Raw genomic sequence first — 17,927 nt, 5'->3', positions numbered from 1 at the left:
TGTAGAGCCTTCGGCCACCAGACAATTGCACCATAAGTGATCATTGGTCTGATAATCATCACATAATTCCAATGGATTGGTTCGGGACCTGAACCCCAAGGGGTACAGTATTCCTGGAAATTTCTATAGATGGCGTTCAATTAGATGCTTTCAATTTGGTAACCTTTCCAGCATTCATAATTAGTCTCTATGAAAAATCAAGAACCGATCAAGAAACGAGTATGGAAACGTTGCTCGTAAGGTATCATCTCATAGTTCTCTACAGTTCAATTCAAATTCCAAAATTCTGATTGATAGCTTTGTGAAAAATCACATTCAAAAAATTCAAATTCTAAAATGATCCCTTCTTTACTTGGAAGCCGCCTGAGTCGTCCGTTTTTTCAAGTCTTCAGTAAACATTGCTGCTTCATGAGCTTATTGCGTCTTGCATTGTCTTGTGTTATATGTTTGTCATATTCTTTTGTAGATACCAGTATCTCAGATTTGAAAAAAAAAACATGATGAGCTGTATCTGTACCTCTCATTCCATTTACTGTACCTGCAGTTAATGTCTCCGTTAACTTCTGTTCCGTCTTCATTCCAGCTGTTTTGTGTATCATGAACCCAAATTGACTGGTCGTTTCTTTTCATTCCAAGTACTTACACACTATTCAACTGATCTAAAGTTTCAATAGATGACCATCTTCAATGAAAATTTTCACGCACTTTTCGAAATATTCGAAAATGCCTCGACCAATCTTTTGAGAATCCTGGTCCTGGAGACCAACATACAAATCTGATGACAGTAGCAGGCATTCAATGTGGCCTCTTCTGTAGATACAGTGCCCTCTAAAATGATTTCTATGGGGGATGATTGAAGTGCGTGTTCAAATAATAGTCCATATGTGTTGGTTTTCTGTATTCTTCATGACCCAGTCCGCCACTCTCAAGTCACTGATACACCTCGAAAAATGATTCTGCCTTCTTCTTCCTCCATCATGAATTGCATTTTTGAGTTCCAAGAACTCGAATATTCCAGAAATGTTGCCAATTCTCCTTTGCCGAAACTCAAAACCACGAAGATATCATCAACAGGAGATTCGAACCTGCGAATGTTCTAGAGCCATCCGTGTTCGGTCGGATCTCGCTTGAGCACGTTATATGTGCTTGAGGTCAAGTAGATTAACTAATTTTTTTGCCTTTTTGATGAAACCACAAGATATTATCCGATACTATTCTGAGAAGCAGTAGAAATACATAAACATAAGAATGATTTCAACTCTAAGGAATAGAGCTCAAACATCAACAAGATATGGATACCGTCACTTCATAACACAAAGGTTCTCCCATCCATGTTACTAACTTCATTCGGGTTTGGAGGCCGTCGTAGTTTAGCCAGCACGAGTGGCTGACTTTTTCAGAGGTTTATTCATCTTGATGACTCACCGATGACAAGTGATTTCCCCCTCCCCCCCTCATATCGCCACCCGGGTTGAATACCCTGAGTTGGAATCTTCCCCACACGGTTACAGTGTGGAGAACATCCTATCTCGTGCATCCACTCCCGCTCCTACGGATCCTTCCTCAACTTACTGATGGGCACTCCAGCAAGATTGACATCTAACCTCTTTTAGTCGAAAGTCAGCCTTAGGGTGCTTTTACTTTCTAATCTGATGTTTCCTTCTATCGTGACTTTGCTAACGGCATTTTTATATGGGGTCCCCAACAACTAACTGGAGACGAGTGTCTTCATGTCGCGGCAAGTGTTGTTTCCCAACAAATCTGAAAATGAAGTGAATTTAAAATCTGGTTAGAAAGTTTTTATACTTACCGGAGCCGCCTCATGGCGACTCTCGGGTGGTCTCTGATTTTGCTTCGTTAGTCTCTAGTACTAATACTAGTATGCTAGTAGGTACATTGTATAGATCGCTTACGGTAGATTGTTGTGCGCTCGAATTCTGTCAAACGCATCTTCTGCGTGTTGTCTCATGTATGCATCTACGTAGTATATGTTCAGGTCGAGATCCCGGAATATGTACCTAACTATTCTTGGAACGTTTATGGCGACCCTAACGCACGCGTTCATAAACGACTGAATCTGTCTTCTGAATGTCGCTACGCACTGGCCCCAGGCAGTGCAGCCACACACGATTATTGGTAATAGTACAGTCTTTATCATCAGCAACTTCACTTTAAGTCCCATGTTGCTTCTTCGACCTATTATTGGTAATAGGTTTTGTCGGGTAGATCTCGCCATTCCTATATTCTCTGCCTTACGTAAGACCTGAACGTTAATCTTCTGTCTAGGTTGACCTCCAAGTATCTAGCTTCGTTGGTCCACGGAATCTCTCGTCCTTCGGGTGAACAGTATTACCTGACTCTTGTTATGCTGCCACTTTAGCAACTTTTAGTATGAGATTCCAAATCTGGTTGAGCGTTATCGCCTCCTCTTTCTTGTTGTAGTTTTTCCTATGTTTATAGATGTCTATGACTTTATGTACAAGCCAACTGTGATATCCATGGTCTGGGGCAAATCGTTTCACATCTTCAAACAGTATCGTGTGATCTCCTTCACTAAGCGCGTGTTCCGCCACTGCCGATTTGTCTATTTGACATAATTTACAGTTTCTCCGATGAGGTGGCATACAGCGATTGTACTTTGGGTCAGAATTTTTTTTTACAGATGTCAGAAGGTCGAGAAAATGTGAATAACAACACTAGCCTAGAACGCCCCAGCATATCAACAACCGATAAAACGTTGAAAAAGTGTTGTTATGTTGAGAATTGTTATGGCGGATCATCAGATCACCATCACAGAAGTTGCATAACTGGTGACGAATCGTGGATATATGGTTATGACATCAATAGCTTAGTCCAATCATCTCAATAGAAGAACCCAGGAGGTTCATGACCAATAAAAAGCACGCCAAGTTCGATTGGTCATGCTTTTTTATAATGTTTTTCCACTACTAGTGGGTCAAATATATATTCTTTTGTTGTTCAATTGTTGATTACTCGATAATGAAAGACATTGTTACTTCTTGAATTTTGATTCTTGATGAATAATATAAAAAATACACCACGTTTTTTTCAAATGAACGCCAAATTTCCTCCCAAACCCTTTCTAGCTTTTGCCCTATGTTATTACAGAAGTTTTCTTTTTAATCTTGACGTTTGACCAATATATTCCTCACTTCATGTTATTCAATTTACGAATACAAATCATGAAATTATAAAACAACATTGGCAGATCAAGATATTCAGATGATATGGTGCTGCAGGTTTTTTCGGGTTTCCCTGCAACTCAAAAAGCACTGGAGCCACTGGCATCAATGAAGTCGCCTCGGAGGGCCTATTAATTTTTGTTGTTGTTTTACAGACGTTAATAATTGGTCGGAAATATTTTATTTTCATGCACTCGCTCCTAAATATGATCAGGGTTTCAACAATATTACTGTGAACATCAAAGATAACTTGGTTCTACTTCTGTGAAAAACACAATCAGTTATACAACGAATATATACGTAAATGAAACAAAATCTTATAAATCACACGTGAGATATGTTTGGAATTTCTGAGCGGGATTAATCTGAAATCTAAATTCTAATACAGACTGGTGAATAACACAGGAAGTAGATTTACTGGGGTTCAGTCATCAAAGTAATTATTTTTATTAATAAAAAATAAATGTTTTTCTGGCCGTGCGTGTTTTCTCAGTTCATATGGATGAATAACACAGAAAGTAGATTTACTGGGCCTCAGTCATCTAGGTGATTATTTTTATTATTAAAAAATAAATGTGTTTCTGACCAGGCGTGTTTTCTCAGTTCATATGAGCTAAACAGAAAGGAATTTCTTCACGATCAATCATCTGGATAATCATCAAAACAGTCCACACTACTAACATAAAATAATGAAATATATTCATTTCTGATAATTTCGGGAAAAATGTATTTTCGGCATATCTTTTTTAAAAATAGCATTTGTTGGAAGGTGTCGAGACAAAAATTGCTATCAACATTATTCTCATGTGAAATAATTCATTTTGTGGGTGAATTTTGAGAGATTCAGAGTTTCAAGTTTCAGTTTCAGAGTTCAAGTTTCACTCCTTATCGATTATTTACATCCTCTGGAAGTTATAACGGAAACCACTCGTAGGGAATGTTCATCAATTTGGGTTATTACAGCAAATGCAAGTTTGAACAAAATGAAGTTGAGTTTAATTCATGAGTTTTTCAAATTCACTTCGAAAAGTATTCAAATTGATGTTTCAAATGTTGGGTATTAATTTTTGAAGGGATTTGTTTTTAATTCACATATTGACAACAGCGCCTATATCAAGTTGAAATAACTTATACGTACCTAGATATTCTACTATAAAAAAGGAAAATTATCTTTATGAATCAACAATTAAGGTAAAACATAACTTATAGTTCAATACCACCTCCACAAGCCACATAAACAACAGTTGTTTTGTTATTTATTTATATGGAGGCAAATAGGTTAGGTGCACAAAATGTCATATGTCACAGAATGTCTCGAAACTCGGAACATAAGTAAACAACAGCACGCCTCTACATATATGTCATTTTTGTTTGTCTTATTCAGGTAACAGATTCATTGTCCTTTAGTAGCTATAACCGATGTTGCCAAATGGTGGAATAGAAATGAATCCCTTCAAATGTTGAATGCATTATTTCATTCTTCTTTTTCAAGTATTAAAATATTTTTTTAAAGAAAAAGGTTGAAATGATAAGTTTAAAATGCGTTGTTTTAAAGCTCTTTTATGAAAACTACTTGATTTTCGTCAAGAGGAACAATTTCCATTAGACACAACTTCCATACACCAGTACTGCAACACTTTTCTTGACGCGCGGTTCACCAACTGAGTTGGCCAACCATCATTGGTTATGTTCACTATATTTATTGTTCTCTTATTTTTTTAAGGATAAAACACAACCACTACAGGACAACCCTTGAGGCGCTCTGAGAGCGGTGCCTGTGCGAAAGTAGTGATTCACATTTGTTTTGATTCGCTGGAGGAATGATCCTTTTGAAAAACGTTCTCAGGAAGTTTATTCCACATAAACGCAGATCTCCAAATGAAAGAGTTCTTGAACAGTGAAGTTCATGGTGTACCTCAAAACAATGAGTAGCCACTGCCCGTCGCGTATTTGTAATATGTAGATGGGCATCTGCCGCCGATGTCCTGGAATGCAAATGAAATGATGAAACAAACGTGCAGTCGTCAGCAAAGCAATATATTGGATTCTTGTTTTTTTTTTCAATAGTCGTTCAGATTCGAAAATCAGACAGGAACATATGCACATTCCTGTAAAAGATGTTTTCATTTGGTGAGTTTTCATGTACTCTTCCTCGATTATTTTCTATATTTTTTTTGTATTTTCAGTGTTCACTAAGATCACTGCCTAGATACTCAAGATAATTTTCGACAGATGTAGGTTATAAAAGGAAATAAAAAGAGTTATGGATATCAAACAAATCGATGTGAAGCCAACATGATAAAACGAATGATATTAACATTTATTCACGGGAATAAATGATGTTGTATCAAATGCCTTGCGTTAATCGATCCAAACCATAGAGAGGTTACGCTTAGGTTGCTTTACACATCTATCGATGAGTAGTAGCAGTTTCTCTTTTCAGCGACTCCTCTCTTCGACCTTCTCTGTTAATATATCCGTTCTAAGAACTGCGATCAACTGCGGAGAGTATTCATGTGTATAAAATGCTTGTGAACAACTTATAACATGAATTTAATCATGATATCGGTGTGTCATTCTCAGGAGTCGAAACATTTTCGCTTTTGGGAATGAGAACCGTTCACCCCTCGATGAACCAATATGGAATCGGCTGCTCTCCGTCCAGTCATGAGTTGAAAACTCAAATATCGAAGAGTACTTGGTAGTTTTTTCCACCAATAAGTTTTCAGCCCATCTGAGCCTGGAGCAGCAGAGTTCTTGGAGCTCACAGGGTGTATTTGAACGTCATCATCCTGGGTTATCGTCTTGCACAGTTCATTGAGCTCAGGCTGACAAAGCTCTGTTGAAAGCTTCGAACTGCGCTAGGGCTGGAGTGTCAAAGTTGAGTGGCTGCGGGTGTTCATAGATGTCCTTCCAAAAGGGATCCACCTGATCAGTGATTGGCAGATTATCCACAACTCGTGGAGGCTCTTGGAACAAGCGAGAAAGATTTTTGCGGAACCTAGGTTAGGTTAGATTCAAAGCGAGTGAGTGTATTAGACCCTCCACTGCAACCCGCAGGGGTTCATTGTGGCTCACACCTATTCTTACTCGACCAAACAAACCCAGCTTCTTAACGAGGCCGATTAGTTTGTATGATGAGTGGTCTTTCAGGTCAGATGGTAAGAGTACGGCTCTGCCGAACTCTGAAGACCTGATATGGTCCCCAGCGGGTCAGGCACAAAGTATATGCTCTGGTAATGAGGTAATCGGATAGTCAAGTTGCAAGATTTCCACCTCAATACCCACGACAACCTTTCCATATGAGGATTTTTGCACGTCAGCTACACCTGGCGATGCCTTAGATTCAGTCGTGCAGGGCTTTTTCGCCTTTGGTTTTGGTGAAACCTCACTTGAGCCTAAACGTTTGCTAACCTGCTCATGGAGGGTTAGTTCCCACACCTGAGACAGATTCTGCGTACGCCGCAGCTCTCGTTCCTGAACTAAATTTACAGGGAGGTCAATTGGAGTCGTGAACTCGACATCCATCTCCTCTGAAGACTAGCTCCTGAACTAAATTTACAGGGAGGCCCGTTGGAGTCGTATACTCGACGTCCATCTCCTCTGGTGACTTGCTCCTGGACTAAATTTACAGGAAGGTCAGTTGGAGTTACAACCTAAGGTTGACTTCTAGCATCCCATCAAAGCTGTGCTATGAAAGGTCTGTTGGCCGCCCTGTAATCCATTACATATTGGATACAAGATGCGTGTTGTCTCGCCGACGTGAACTTAGCCTCCATCTTGTTCAATCTTCCAAATCGCAAGGCCGGGATTTCGTCCTTCTGATTGGGAAAGCGATTGGACGACGCTATACATGGTGGTGTTGATTTTCCAGATGTCAGACTCTTCTGTTAGAACACTATGAATCTCCCCATCCAAACAAGAAAGTTTTTGTGGCTTCAGGGGCACAATTCTGTGGAGCGCCCTGAGTGTCAACCCCGTGCCAATGGTTGGTAAATCTGTCACTTCTACTATTTCGTTAGCAGGCTGGGAAGGATCTATATAGGCCCGCCATCGAAAAGGCGGCATGCTCCGGATGTGTTTCACACCACAGAGCATGCAATCTCGCCATGTAACCTCTTCGAACGGGCTTACTACTCTCATAGCAATGCATAAGGCTATCTCTTACCTCATGCGTCCACTCAAAGCGTCCATCTTCATTGCCATGGTTATCATCGGTAGGCAAATCATCGTTATGGGCCCCACCACCTTGCCTTTGACCCCTCCGAGCGGATCGATTGTGGGGGCCCCTTCCTTGATTACTAGGAACCCAGTGTTGGGTCCACCGGGTGGTTAGCCTTGTGGACCCACGGCCGGCACCGGAAGGAGAACAGTGTTCTCTTTCCCGGGTGCGCCTAGGCTGCCGATTCGGTTTTGCACCAGTTGCTCGGGTGAGTGGTGGCGTAACTCACCAAAAGCCAAGGGTATTAGTGGTCATCATTATTATTTACCGAAGTATGCGCTGGTCAGGCCCTACCCCACGAAGCCCTGATACATTCGGGAAAGCGCGTCAGCATTATCAACCAACGACTACTCCCCACACCGTGGGGTAATTGATCATTGGGTTAAAGAATCATGTGCCCTGAGCAAGCGCAGTGTGCCAAGAATGACAGCCTTATGCATATATCCGGCTAAGATTTCTGCCCTAGTGCGGCAATCCGGTATGATTTTGAGATTCGAGAGTAGAGAGGGTACCACTCCACTAAGGACTCCAATAATCAGTTCAACCATCTTGACGAAGTGGTCTGGATAGAGTCTATGGAGTTCGAAGAAAAAATCTGGATATTTTATTCAGTATTCTTCCTCTTTTTGGATGATATTCGTTTCGCCAGGAGCTGAAAACTCCACGACAAATATCGCCTTACTCTGGTGGTCGAGAAGGACTACATCAGGCTTATTAGCTTGTATGAGCCTGAGGGTGGGAAACGAATAGTTCCAATAAATTCGGCATTTCTCGTTTCCCATAACGGGTTCAATATCAATTCAATATCATTATTATTAATACTATTAGAGAAGTGGAAAGAAACGGTGTCATTGCTTTATTTCTATAACTATAGCCTCTACCTCAAATTTTTTTTTACCAAATGTGACTATTTTACCGTACCTGTGTCAATAATTATTATATGTTCAATAAGTTTAATGAGTTTTCTGAATTCATATCATGTACGACATTGAAACTCATTGAATTGATTCATTATTCATTTAAATCAGTCCGAGTATTCTTGTCCGGCTTATACTCGTCAATTGATTCATTATGATGACTGTTTTTGGTATTTTGACTTCGTTGGTGGTCATGTGTTTGCTACTGTTAAAAATAACAGATATGAATGTGAATGAGACTATGGAACCAAAAATAGTACATTTGTATTCCTCTTTGGCAAAGGATTATCATAACATTTCACTAATTGTTGATACTATTTTCTGAAGATAGAACTATGGGTTCTGCTTCTCTGGTTATTTTTTGATATTTGCTTTCTTATGTAATAGTTACTTCAGATCAAAATATGGGTTGATTCTAACGACAAGAAATTCAACATGATTACATCATAAGTAAAAAAAATTGGGCATATATAGAATAGAATGTGTTCAGCAGCTCATGCAGGCCAGACAGGCAGAAATTTCAACATAAGATACCATGATCATATATTGTTAGATAAAAAATCGGCTATACAAGGTAATTCAAATTCGACTTTCACCATTGGGATCTTTGTACTTAACAGACCGCTGTTTTGAAAACCGGAAAATTATGAAAATTAGCTACACGTTCTCATGTTCATATTAACTATTCGACGTTTCGTGTTCTAGCGATCACCGTCAACTTTTTTATTATGGACGCCATAATGTTTTTTATACAGAAAAACAGTTCTTCTCTCATTTTGATTTCATCGATGTATAATTTGTTATGATTTGCTTTTTTGAAACCACAGCTATCAGAAAAAATACTTCATCTGAAATGATCATGACTCCATCGGAAACTCCATCGATGAATTCCATCGAAATCATTTGGAGAAAGGCGTTATTGTGGAATAAACTTCCTGTGAAAGTTTTTCCACATGGATTCATTCTCCAGCGATTCAAATCCAATGTGGATCGCTACTTTCGCACAGGCACTGCTCTGAGAACGCCTTAATGATTTTTCTGTACCTAGTGCTTGTGTTTTGTCCTTGAGAAAAATTATTTTTTTTTAATGCAAATTGACTTAATTTTTTTGAACAGACAACGTATATTATCGTAGAGAAATTGGATTGATTTTACATATCGCAACTTTTTTTTCAAAGGCTCGATTGTCCGAAACAATGAATGAGTTTTCCAAGTAGTCAATTCAAATACTGTCAAAAGCTGGGATATTTAACTTCCACCGATATTCCAATATGTGTTTGGAAATATTAAACTGCAGATGTGAATGTATATAAGAGTGATACACAGATAAATAATCAGACATTAGACAACCCGAAATGCAAATAAAGTATAAAGCTTTATTATCTTAGCTTCCTGTTTTATTCTCATTAAACAATGAAATTTGTGTTAGCACGGTATAAGTGACATAGTATATTTGTCAAACGCTTGGTTAATTGTTTTCGAATAATGAATTATTTACTTCAAATATTGTTGAATTTGTGTCTATTTGAAAAGTATCTTCGTGAGTTCAGTGATGAAAATAAATATTTAATCAAACGGCACAATAATTGACATTTATTCATAAGAGTAAATGATTCAATGGTTAGCTGACGAACATCAATTCCCTTGTATAATAAACAACAAAGTGTTCATTCAATTCACGAGTACACTGAACCGTTACTCGATAGAAATCAATAACCATTTGCATAATTATAATTATGCAATTTTAACTCTATATATTATATTGATAGTCCAGACGAATTAGCCCTTTCTGTCCCAATGCCGCATATATATGTTTTTTAAAAAGTATGTAGTCCCAGCCGCCGTATATACAGTGTGTCAATTTGAAAACTTCCCACCCTCAATATCTCCCTTCCAGTACATAATATGAAAAAATGGTCAGACAGGTCAACTTTATTTGCAAGGGGGACACTCTGAATGAATATTTTCAACCCTCGGGGTTCAAACCCCTAGGAGGGGTGGATGTTACCCTCAGAATTTCAAATGGAAAGGGGGGTCGAGTGGCACATCATTTTGAAGGGCATTCAATTCGCTTGCCGACGGTGCCCTCATTTATTATTTTCCGATCAGCAGTATCCGAAAATGTAGTTCTAAACTAATAGAAGTAATTAGAATTGGCCTATACTAAAATGCCTGGTTATCAAGTTAGTATGCAAAGAAATACAATTTATTGACTCTCTTATAAGTAAAACTTGTGATGACGGGTCAGCTTTTCAACTTTCCATCAGGGGTAAAATTAGACAAGCCTCAAAAAATTTACATTAATTAGTTATCTGATTTCGGTGACTTTCATTTGGGTTTATTATCGGATTTAAAACTCTTATCCCTTTTTTGTTACTTCTGCTATAAAAAGTATCGTTTTTTGAGCAAAAAAGGTGTTCATCGCATTCAAGCCATTTGGTAGTACTATCATTTCAGTTTCATTTGTTGAGCTGATCAGCGATACCTTAGAAAGTGTATAAATTGTAAGAATGGTTTACACTATCCAAGACCGAATTGAAATAATTTTTATTTATGGAGAGGTGGGCAAGTGCGCACGAAGGGCGGCATCTCTTTTTAATGAAAGAAATCCAAATCTTAATATAAGTCACCGGTATGTGCTTGATTTGGTGACAAAGTTTTCCGAAACTGGTTCGGTGAAGAATAAAAAAAGGAATAACCCCAGAGTACTGAATGAGGATGCTCAAATTGAGGTGTTGGGAACATTTGCTGCAGAGCCGACTAGCTCCTTACGATCAGTAGCAGAACAGACGGGAATGTCACACGAGACTGTAAGGAAAGCACTGAAAATGCACAAATTTCATCCATATGAAATGCAGATTCTCCACGAGCTCCATGAGGATGATTATGACAGAAGAATAGAATTCTGTGAAATCATGACTCTTCGAATCAATGCTTTACCTAATCTTCTGTTCAATATCTGTTTCAGTGATGAATGTTCATTTTTCCTGAATGGCAATGTTAATAGGCAAAATTGTCGCTATTGGAGTGACGAAAACCCTCACAATTTTCGAGAAGGACATACACAACACCCACAAAAAGTTAATGTTTGGGCTGGTATTCTTGGAAATGCCATTATCGGACCTTTATTTTTTGAAGAAAACTTGAATGGTGATCTGTACCTAGATATGCTTCAAGCACCTATCGATCCACTTATAACTCACGAGCTCGAAACTCAAATTGATGCACACGGTAATTTACTGTTGCAGGAAGATTTGTTACATTTCCAACAGGACGGTGCGCCACCTCATTATTTTCGCCCCGTCCGACAATGGTTGAACGAGCGATTCCGGGAGAGATGGATTGGCAGAAGGGGATCAATTGAGTGGCCACCGAGATCACCGGATTTGACTCCATTAGATTTTTTTCTTTGGGGATATCTCAAATCTGTCGTTAATAAAACACAGCCCACTGATATGGATGACCTCAAAGGACGAATTACAGCAGCATGCCGGTCAATTAATGATGAAGTTTTCCAAAATGTTCGAGAGGAGTTCGAAAACAGACTGTATTACTGTTTAGAGCAGAATGGACAACATTTTGAACATATTATCAGATAAAGCGTAACAAGATGGTTGAAATTTGTTTTTTGCAATTTAGTATTTTTTGTTTGCACTCGATGCGTATTTCGTTAACTAAGTAGTTCTACATTCCTCTCACATCCACGAATTCGAATATTACTCAAGGGTTGGAACGATGCTACCTAGTACGATGCTCACCTTTTCCAATAGTCCATTACAATCATTTGTTTTGAATACCAACCTGAATACCAAACATCTAGTGCGGGCGAGTTTTAATCATTTATTCTTATTCACTTCTAATCACCGTTCGTTTGGAACGTTATTGTTCAAAAACTGCTCATCAAAAACTAATGAAAAAGGTATCATTGGCAAGAGAATTGAATGCCCTTCAAAATGATGTGCCACTTGACCCCCCTTTCCATTTGAAATTCTGAGGGTAACATCCACCCCTCCTAGGGGGTTGAACCCCGAGGGTTGAAAATATTCATTCAGAGTGTCCCCCTTGCAAATAAAGTTGACCTGTCTGACCATTTTTTCATATTATGTACTGGAAGGGAGATATTGAGGGTGGGAAGTTTTCAAATTGACACACTGTATATGTTCAAGGTGCTATGGTCTCAATTTACCAAAGCCGAAAATATGCCTTACTTATAAAATATTAGACCCGTTGGTGTCCCAATGCCGTAGAAATATGTCCAAAAATGTTAGATCATTGGTCCCAAAGCCGCAAAATATTGGCACCTAAGACAGGTCATGCGGACCCATTGGAGAAGTCTAGGGATATTTTGATAACATAATAAATATCATAAAAATAAATGCATGAGGTCGTTTAATTTCGATTAAATTGGTACACTCGACCACCCTGTAGATTTCTATGGGTTGAACAAAGCCTGCAAAAACGGTAACTAATCTTTTATCAAGTTTTTTACAAACTGTAGGTTTTCGGATAAAATGAATGATCTGAAAGTGTCGAGTTTGTACATTCTATGCAGTTCTTGCTCAGCAATTAAACTAGAAATATTGTGCTTTAACATGGAACGCCATCACTTACCATTGGCTGAGATGAATAGAGCTGTAGGGCTTCTTCAAGGTGGCATGCGACAAAATGATGTAGCTCTTCGTTTGGGGGTCTCCCAAAGTGTTATCAGTCGATTGTGGCGGCGTTTCCGTGAAACTGGCAGTCCAGCCGAACAACATTCAGGGCGAGGACGCGCTACAACTGCAGTTCAAGACCGATTTTTTCTCTTAACCGCAAGAAGACAACCGACAATCACAGCACCTGAGTTGGTTAACGTGTTGCAGCAGACGTATCAGGTAACCATTGGTCGTGATACTGTCAGAAATCGACTGCATGAAGCAGATCTCCACAACAGAAGGCCACTTAGATGTCCACCTTTGTCAGGAGGCAATCGCGGTAGAAGATTAGAGTGGTGTCAAGAACATCAAAACTGGGATGCAAATGATTGGGCCACAGTTTTGTTTACAGACGAATCCAGATTTGGATTTCATCCAGATTCTCGTCGAGTAAGACTGTGGAGACGACCTGGAAATAATGAACGTTTGAGACACGTCCAGGAAGTCCACACATACAGAGTTGGTACAGTAATGCTATGGGGCGGAATCATGATCGGTGGCAGAACCGATCTCGTTTTTCCAAATCGCTCCCTCACAGCTCGACAGTACCTCGACACCATTCTTCTACCTATCGTCCGTCCGTTTGCTGGTGCTGTTGGTGAAAACTTCCACCTAATGCACGATAATGCTCGTCCACATGTCGCGCTTCTAGTGACTGACTGGCTCACCAACGAAGGAGTTGATGTATTGCCATGGCCAGCACAATCACCGGACCTGAATCCCATCGAGCATGTGTGGGACATGCTTCAACGAAGAATTACTCCGCATATGGGGAACATTTAAACAACGTTTCAATTGAGAGAGCTTTTAATCGCTGAATGGGCGATGTACCTCAACAAGACATTGACAATCTCATTTTGTCGATGCACGATAGATGTAGGGCCGTAATAAACCAGCGTGGAGGCCATACTTTGTGCTGATTCCAATTTTTTTTGTATTATGATTTTTTTTCGGGGTGCCAGAGAAGAGCCATATTTTTTTTTTAAGTTTTGCTTATATGCGCACTCAGTATTTTTGACCATTTAATAAATTTTGTTGTAAGTTACATTCGTTTAATAATCACCCGTCAACTTTTTTTCCCTAAAGCGATCTAAAAAAAATATTGCCATTTTTAAAAATATCCCTAGACTTTTCCGATGTGTGTATTTGTTCACATATTGAAGATAAATTCTATATTGTAGCACTGGTGGCAACGCTGTTACATGCATAGGTCGAAGGTGAAGTTCGGTAGAACGATTTGGCGTGTTGAACTAGGTACTTCAAAATTCAGTTTTGAAAAGCATTTCGAGCACGACATTCGCAATCGTGCGCGCGATATGAGTAAAGCACGTGGTTCTAAGCGTAAAAGGTATAAGAATGTAGAAAACTTTTGTGGGCTATCAAAACAGGAATATGACGATGTTTTGGAAGCTCTAGACTCTGATGAAGGACCATATGTCTCTAGTGGCAGTGAGTATAATCCCAATTCAGATGAAGATGATGAGATAAATCTGTTTAAAATCTGTTTTTCCGTTAACCAGCTGTCGCACCCCTACGAACGACAACCCTCAGAAGTCGAAACTTCTAAGGATTAAGGGGGTCTTACCTTGTAACGTGTGATTCCTAACACGGGAAATATAAATGAAGTTATATTTGATGAGTTCGAAAATAGCAATAATGGCTCATCTGACGAAGAAAATCCTGTTGATGGTCAAGACAGAAATACAAATAATAAGTCATCTGAAGTTATTCAAGATAATTCGGCCCTAAAACAAAATTTGGTTCTGAAATGGAACAAAACTCCGTTTATTCCCGTAGTGCATGATTTTGATGATAGAGAGACCGGAACACTTGGACTCCATAGAAAATAAGTCGGATGCTTTAAGTTATTTTCTTTTATTTATGGACACAGAGATAGTTGAGATTATTGTCTCTGAAACTAACAAATATGCTTCCGAGGTTTATGCAAATAAAAAAAAGAAATGGAGCGAAACTGATATCAACGACTTTTACGTGTTTTTGGGTGTTATGTTGCTAGCCTCACGACATGAAAAAAATAAAGTTAGAGAAAACTGGTCAACTGATAAATTGCTTCATACACCATTATTTTCCGAAATAATGTCTAGAAATCGTTTCCAAGCAATCCTTGGCTTGTTACACTTTTCAGATAATGCTGACCTAAAAGAAGGTGATTCTTTTCTCAAACTGATCAGTGCTTAATAAAATTACATCTCGGTTCCAAAAGTACTTCACTCCATTCAAAAATCTTGCTATCGACCAGAGCTTAGTTATTTACAAGGGGCGTTTGAGATTCAAATAGTATATAAAGACCAAACGCCTTCGTTTTGGAATGAAACTTTTTCTAATATGTGACTGCGAGACAGGCTATGTATGAGGTATTATTGTCTATACTGGAAAATCGACAGATATTACTCTGTTCCAAGATCTTGGAATATCAGGCTCAGTAGTAGCAAATCTTATGGATCCATATCTGAACAAAGGCCATAACCTGTACACAGACAACTGGTACACTAGACCTACTTTGTGTACATATCTGCATAAACATAAGACTACTTCCTGCGGGACAGTCCATCCTAATCGTAAAGAGATGCCCAATTTAACTCAGAAATTATCTAAAGGAGAGTCTATCTCGATATGTGCCGAAAATCTGCTTTGCGTGAAATGGAAGGATAGGCGTGATGTTATGATGCTAACTACTTTTCATGAAGTTTGCATAGTAGCGTTAGACAAAGGCGATTTCAAGACCAAAGAACCCAATAGATCGATCAGATATGATGTTGACCTCCACGGAATGTGTAAGAAAGTCCATAGAATGGTATGAAAAGCTATTCTTCCACATGGTTGATCTTTCTCTTCTCAACGCACATGCACTCTATTTGACCCAATCTTCAGCAAGGCTACCGCTTGCAGATTATCAACTTACCATTATAGCAGCCCTTTTTGATGGGTTAGTTTGTAATAATTATTTTTTTCATTCTGCACTTATTTCTTCATCTTGTTTCAGATATAAACATGAAAAAACAGAAGTATAAACCCTTTGACCAAGAATCCTCAAAGGCTCAAAGGGCGACATTTTCCTAGTCCAGTTCCTGATAACAAAGTGAAGCGATGTGTCGTTTGTAGACACAGAAGTGGCCAGAAAAAAGAAGCGAATCAAGATACAAGTGTGCAAGATGCGGAGTTGGTCTTTGCGTAGTACCGTGTTTTGAGGAGTATCACATAATGTTAATTTTTTACATTATTTTTTAAAGTTAGTTAGATTTTTTCAAGTTGGTTTTGCTCTCTGATGAGTATTTCTAAACAGAAAACGTTTAGGTTTGTTAAAAAATATATTTTTCTCATTAAAAAAACATTCTTCGGTCATTTATTTGTTTATATATATGCGACGTATATATAAGGCAATGGGACTCTAAACATGAAAAAACCTCTGGGACTGAGGGACCAACATGTAAATTAAGGCCCGGGACAGAAAGGGTTAGGACTTTACAACACATTTTTTTTCTTCATTTTTTATTTTGGGAAGGTCACTGGTAGTGTGAATTTGAGTTCCTGGGGTTCCAGACCCGTTGCGACATCCGCCATCTTAAATTAATTGGTTAATTTTTGTTTATTGCATAGCTCGTTCAGTTTCGAATTCACACGAAAAATAGTCATACTAAAAGTTGTTTGAAATTGAATTTTCTACAATTTTGATTGAAGTCAATTTTTTCATAGAATCGATATTTTTCACCCCCTACAGGAGGGGATGAATCTTTATCCATTGAACAACTCGTTTCTTTTTAATTTTACGGAAAAAATTGTGATGAACAAAGAGTTGTATGAAATTGAATTTACTATAATTTTGACTGTGTAGTCTCGTTCCTTGTCCCTTTGTTTCTCTCGATACTTTTATTGCGAAAATGATCCCGAGCCTCATTATCGAGCCTCATCAACGAGCCTCAACAACGAGCCTAATCGACGAGGACTAAGTACGAGTGTATTTATGCCTAACTGAAATGATAATTAACATCGATACTCTCGAAAACATTCTACGGATATTTTCCAAATGATAAGTTCACTTCAGCAATTGGTGCAGTAGAATCTAAACTATAGGAAATCCCAAACAACTTTGATAGTAACAATTTTTATGTTTGAAGGAGATTTCCAAAAAAATGAATTTTAACTGTTCAATCCCGTCTCGGATATACCTACAGAGTAGGTTGAATGGACTGACGCCTATCAGAAAACAACTACTCCCCTGGCTAATACCACGAAGGGCGTTGGATTATTTCCGACAGGCATCAGTGCAGGAATCTTCACAGAAAATTTCCTGCATATGCAATTAGCAATGCAACTGAAAGAGTCGACCTTCAATTTTGGAACGGGCACACTTGCAGACCGGTTTCGGGCTCATTAGCCACTCATCAGTGCAAGATAGTGGCCATCATCGACCTGAATTCCATGATATTCTATAACTGAAAATCGAAATTCTTTCAGAGTATTTCATTCCTCCTCCTAAGTTGGAGCTAACAACAAAATGTCACTCCATCTAGTGGGTGAGGTACTATTCAATGAACAAAAATTTTCCCACTCTTCTCGAGTGTAAATCAAAAAACAACTATTCAACGAAAAAATTGATGGAAAACAAAATTGTACGAAATTTGATTTTATGTATATTTGTGCATCACAATTTATCTTGAAAATTTAATAGTAATAATAATAATAGTAGGTCTTTATTCCCATAATGATACAATAAATAAACGGGAAAGGCTGAAAATCAATTGGTTGCACCAATGTAATGGGAGATGTAAGTCTTCCCCTGTAACGAATGTTGATATTGTGGACATCTGAACGGTATGTCAATTTTTTGTATAAATATTTGGGAGCTTTTTCAGTGATAATTTTATGATGT

The 17,927-nt window shown here is 38.6% G+C and overlaps 1 protein-coding gene and 1 long non-coding RNA gene across 4 annotated transcripts in view; both read left to right on the top strand.

Annotated features, from left to right (window-relative positions):
• LOC111515458 (G-protein coupled receptor dmsr-1) overlaps window positions 1-17,927 on the top strand; it is a 380,603-nt gene that overhangs the window by 317,732 nt on the left and 44,944 nt on the right. The gene's annotated exons all lie outside the window — the stretch shown is intronic.
• LOC141484843 (uncharacterized) lies at window positions 14,020-16,399 on the top strand. 2 transcript variants are annotated; one of them, XR_012466836.1, is made up of 3 exons: window positions 14,020-14,485; window positions 14,557-15,983; window positions 16,041-16,399. It is a non-coding gene; the product is annotated as an uncharacterized lncRNA (long non-coding RNA). The 2 variants fall into 2 exon arrangements; XR_012466835.1 differs by having other exon boundaries at window positions 14,020-15,983.

The sequence above is a fragment of the Leptinotarsa decemlineata genome, unplaced genomic scaffold, assembly GCF_025532065.1.
Source record: "Leptinotarsa decemlineata unplaced genomic scaffold, Ldec_3_MD MMD2_tig00026294_RagTag_RagTag, whole genome shotgun sequence".
NCBI classification, from domain to species: domain Eukaryota; kingdom Metazoa; phylum Arthropoda; class Insecta; order Coleoptera; family Chrysomelidae; genus Leptinotarsa; species Leptinotarsa decemlineata.
Note: the sequence above shows the minus strand (reverse complement) of the source record. Positions and strands in the feature narration are given on the sequence as shown.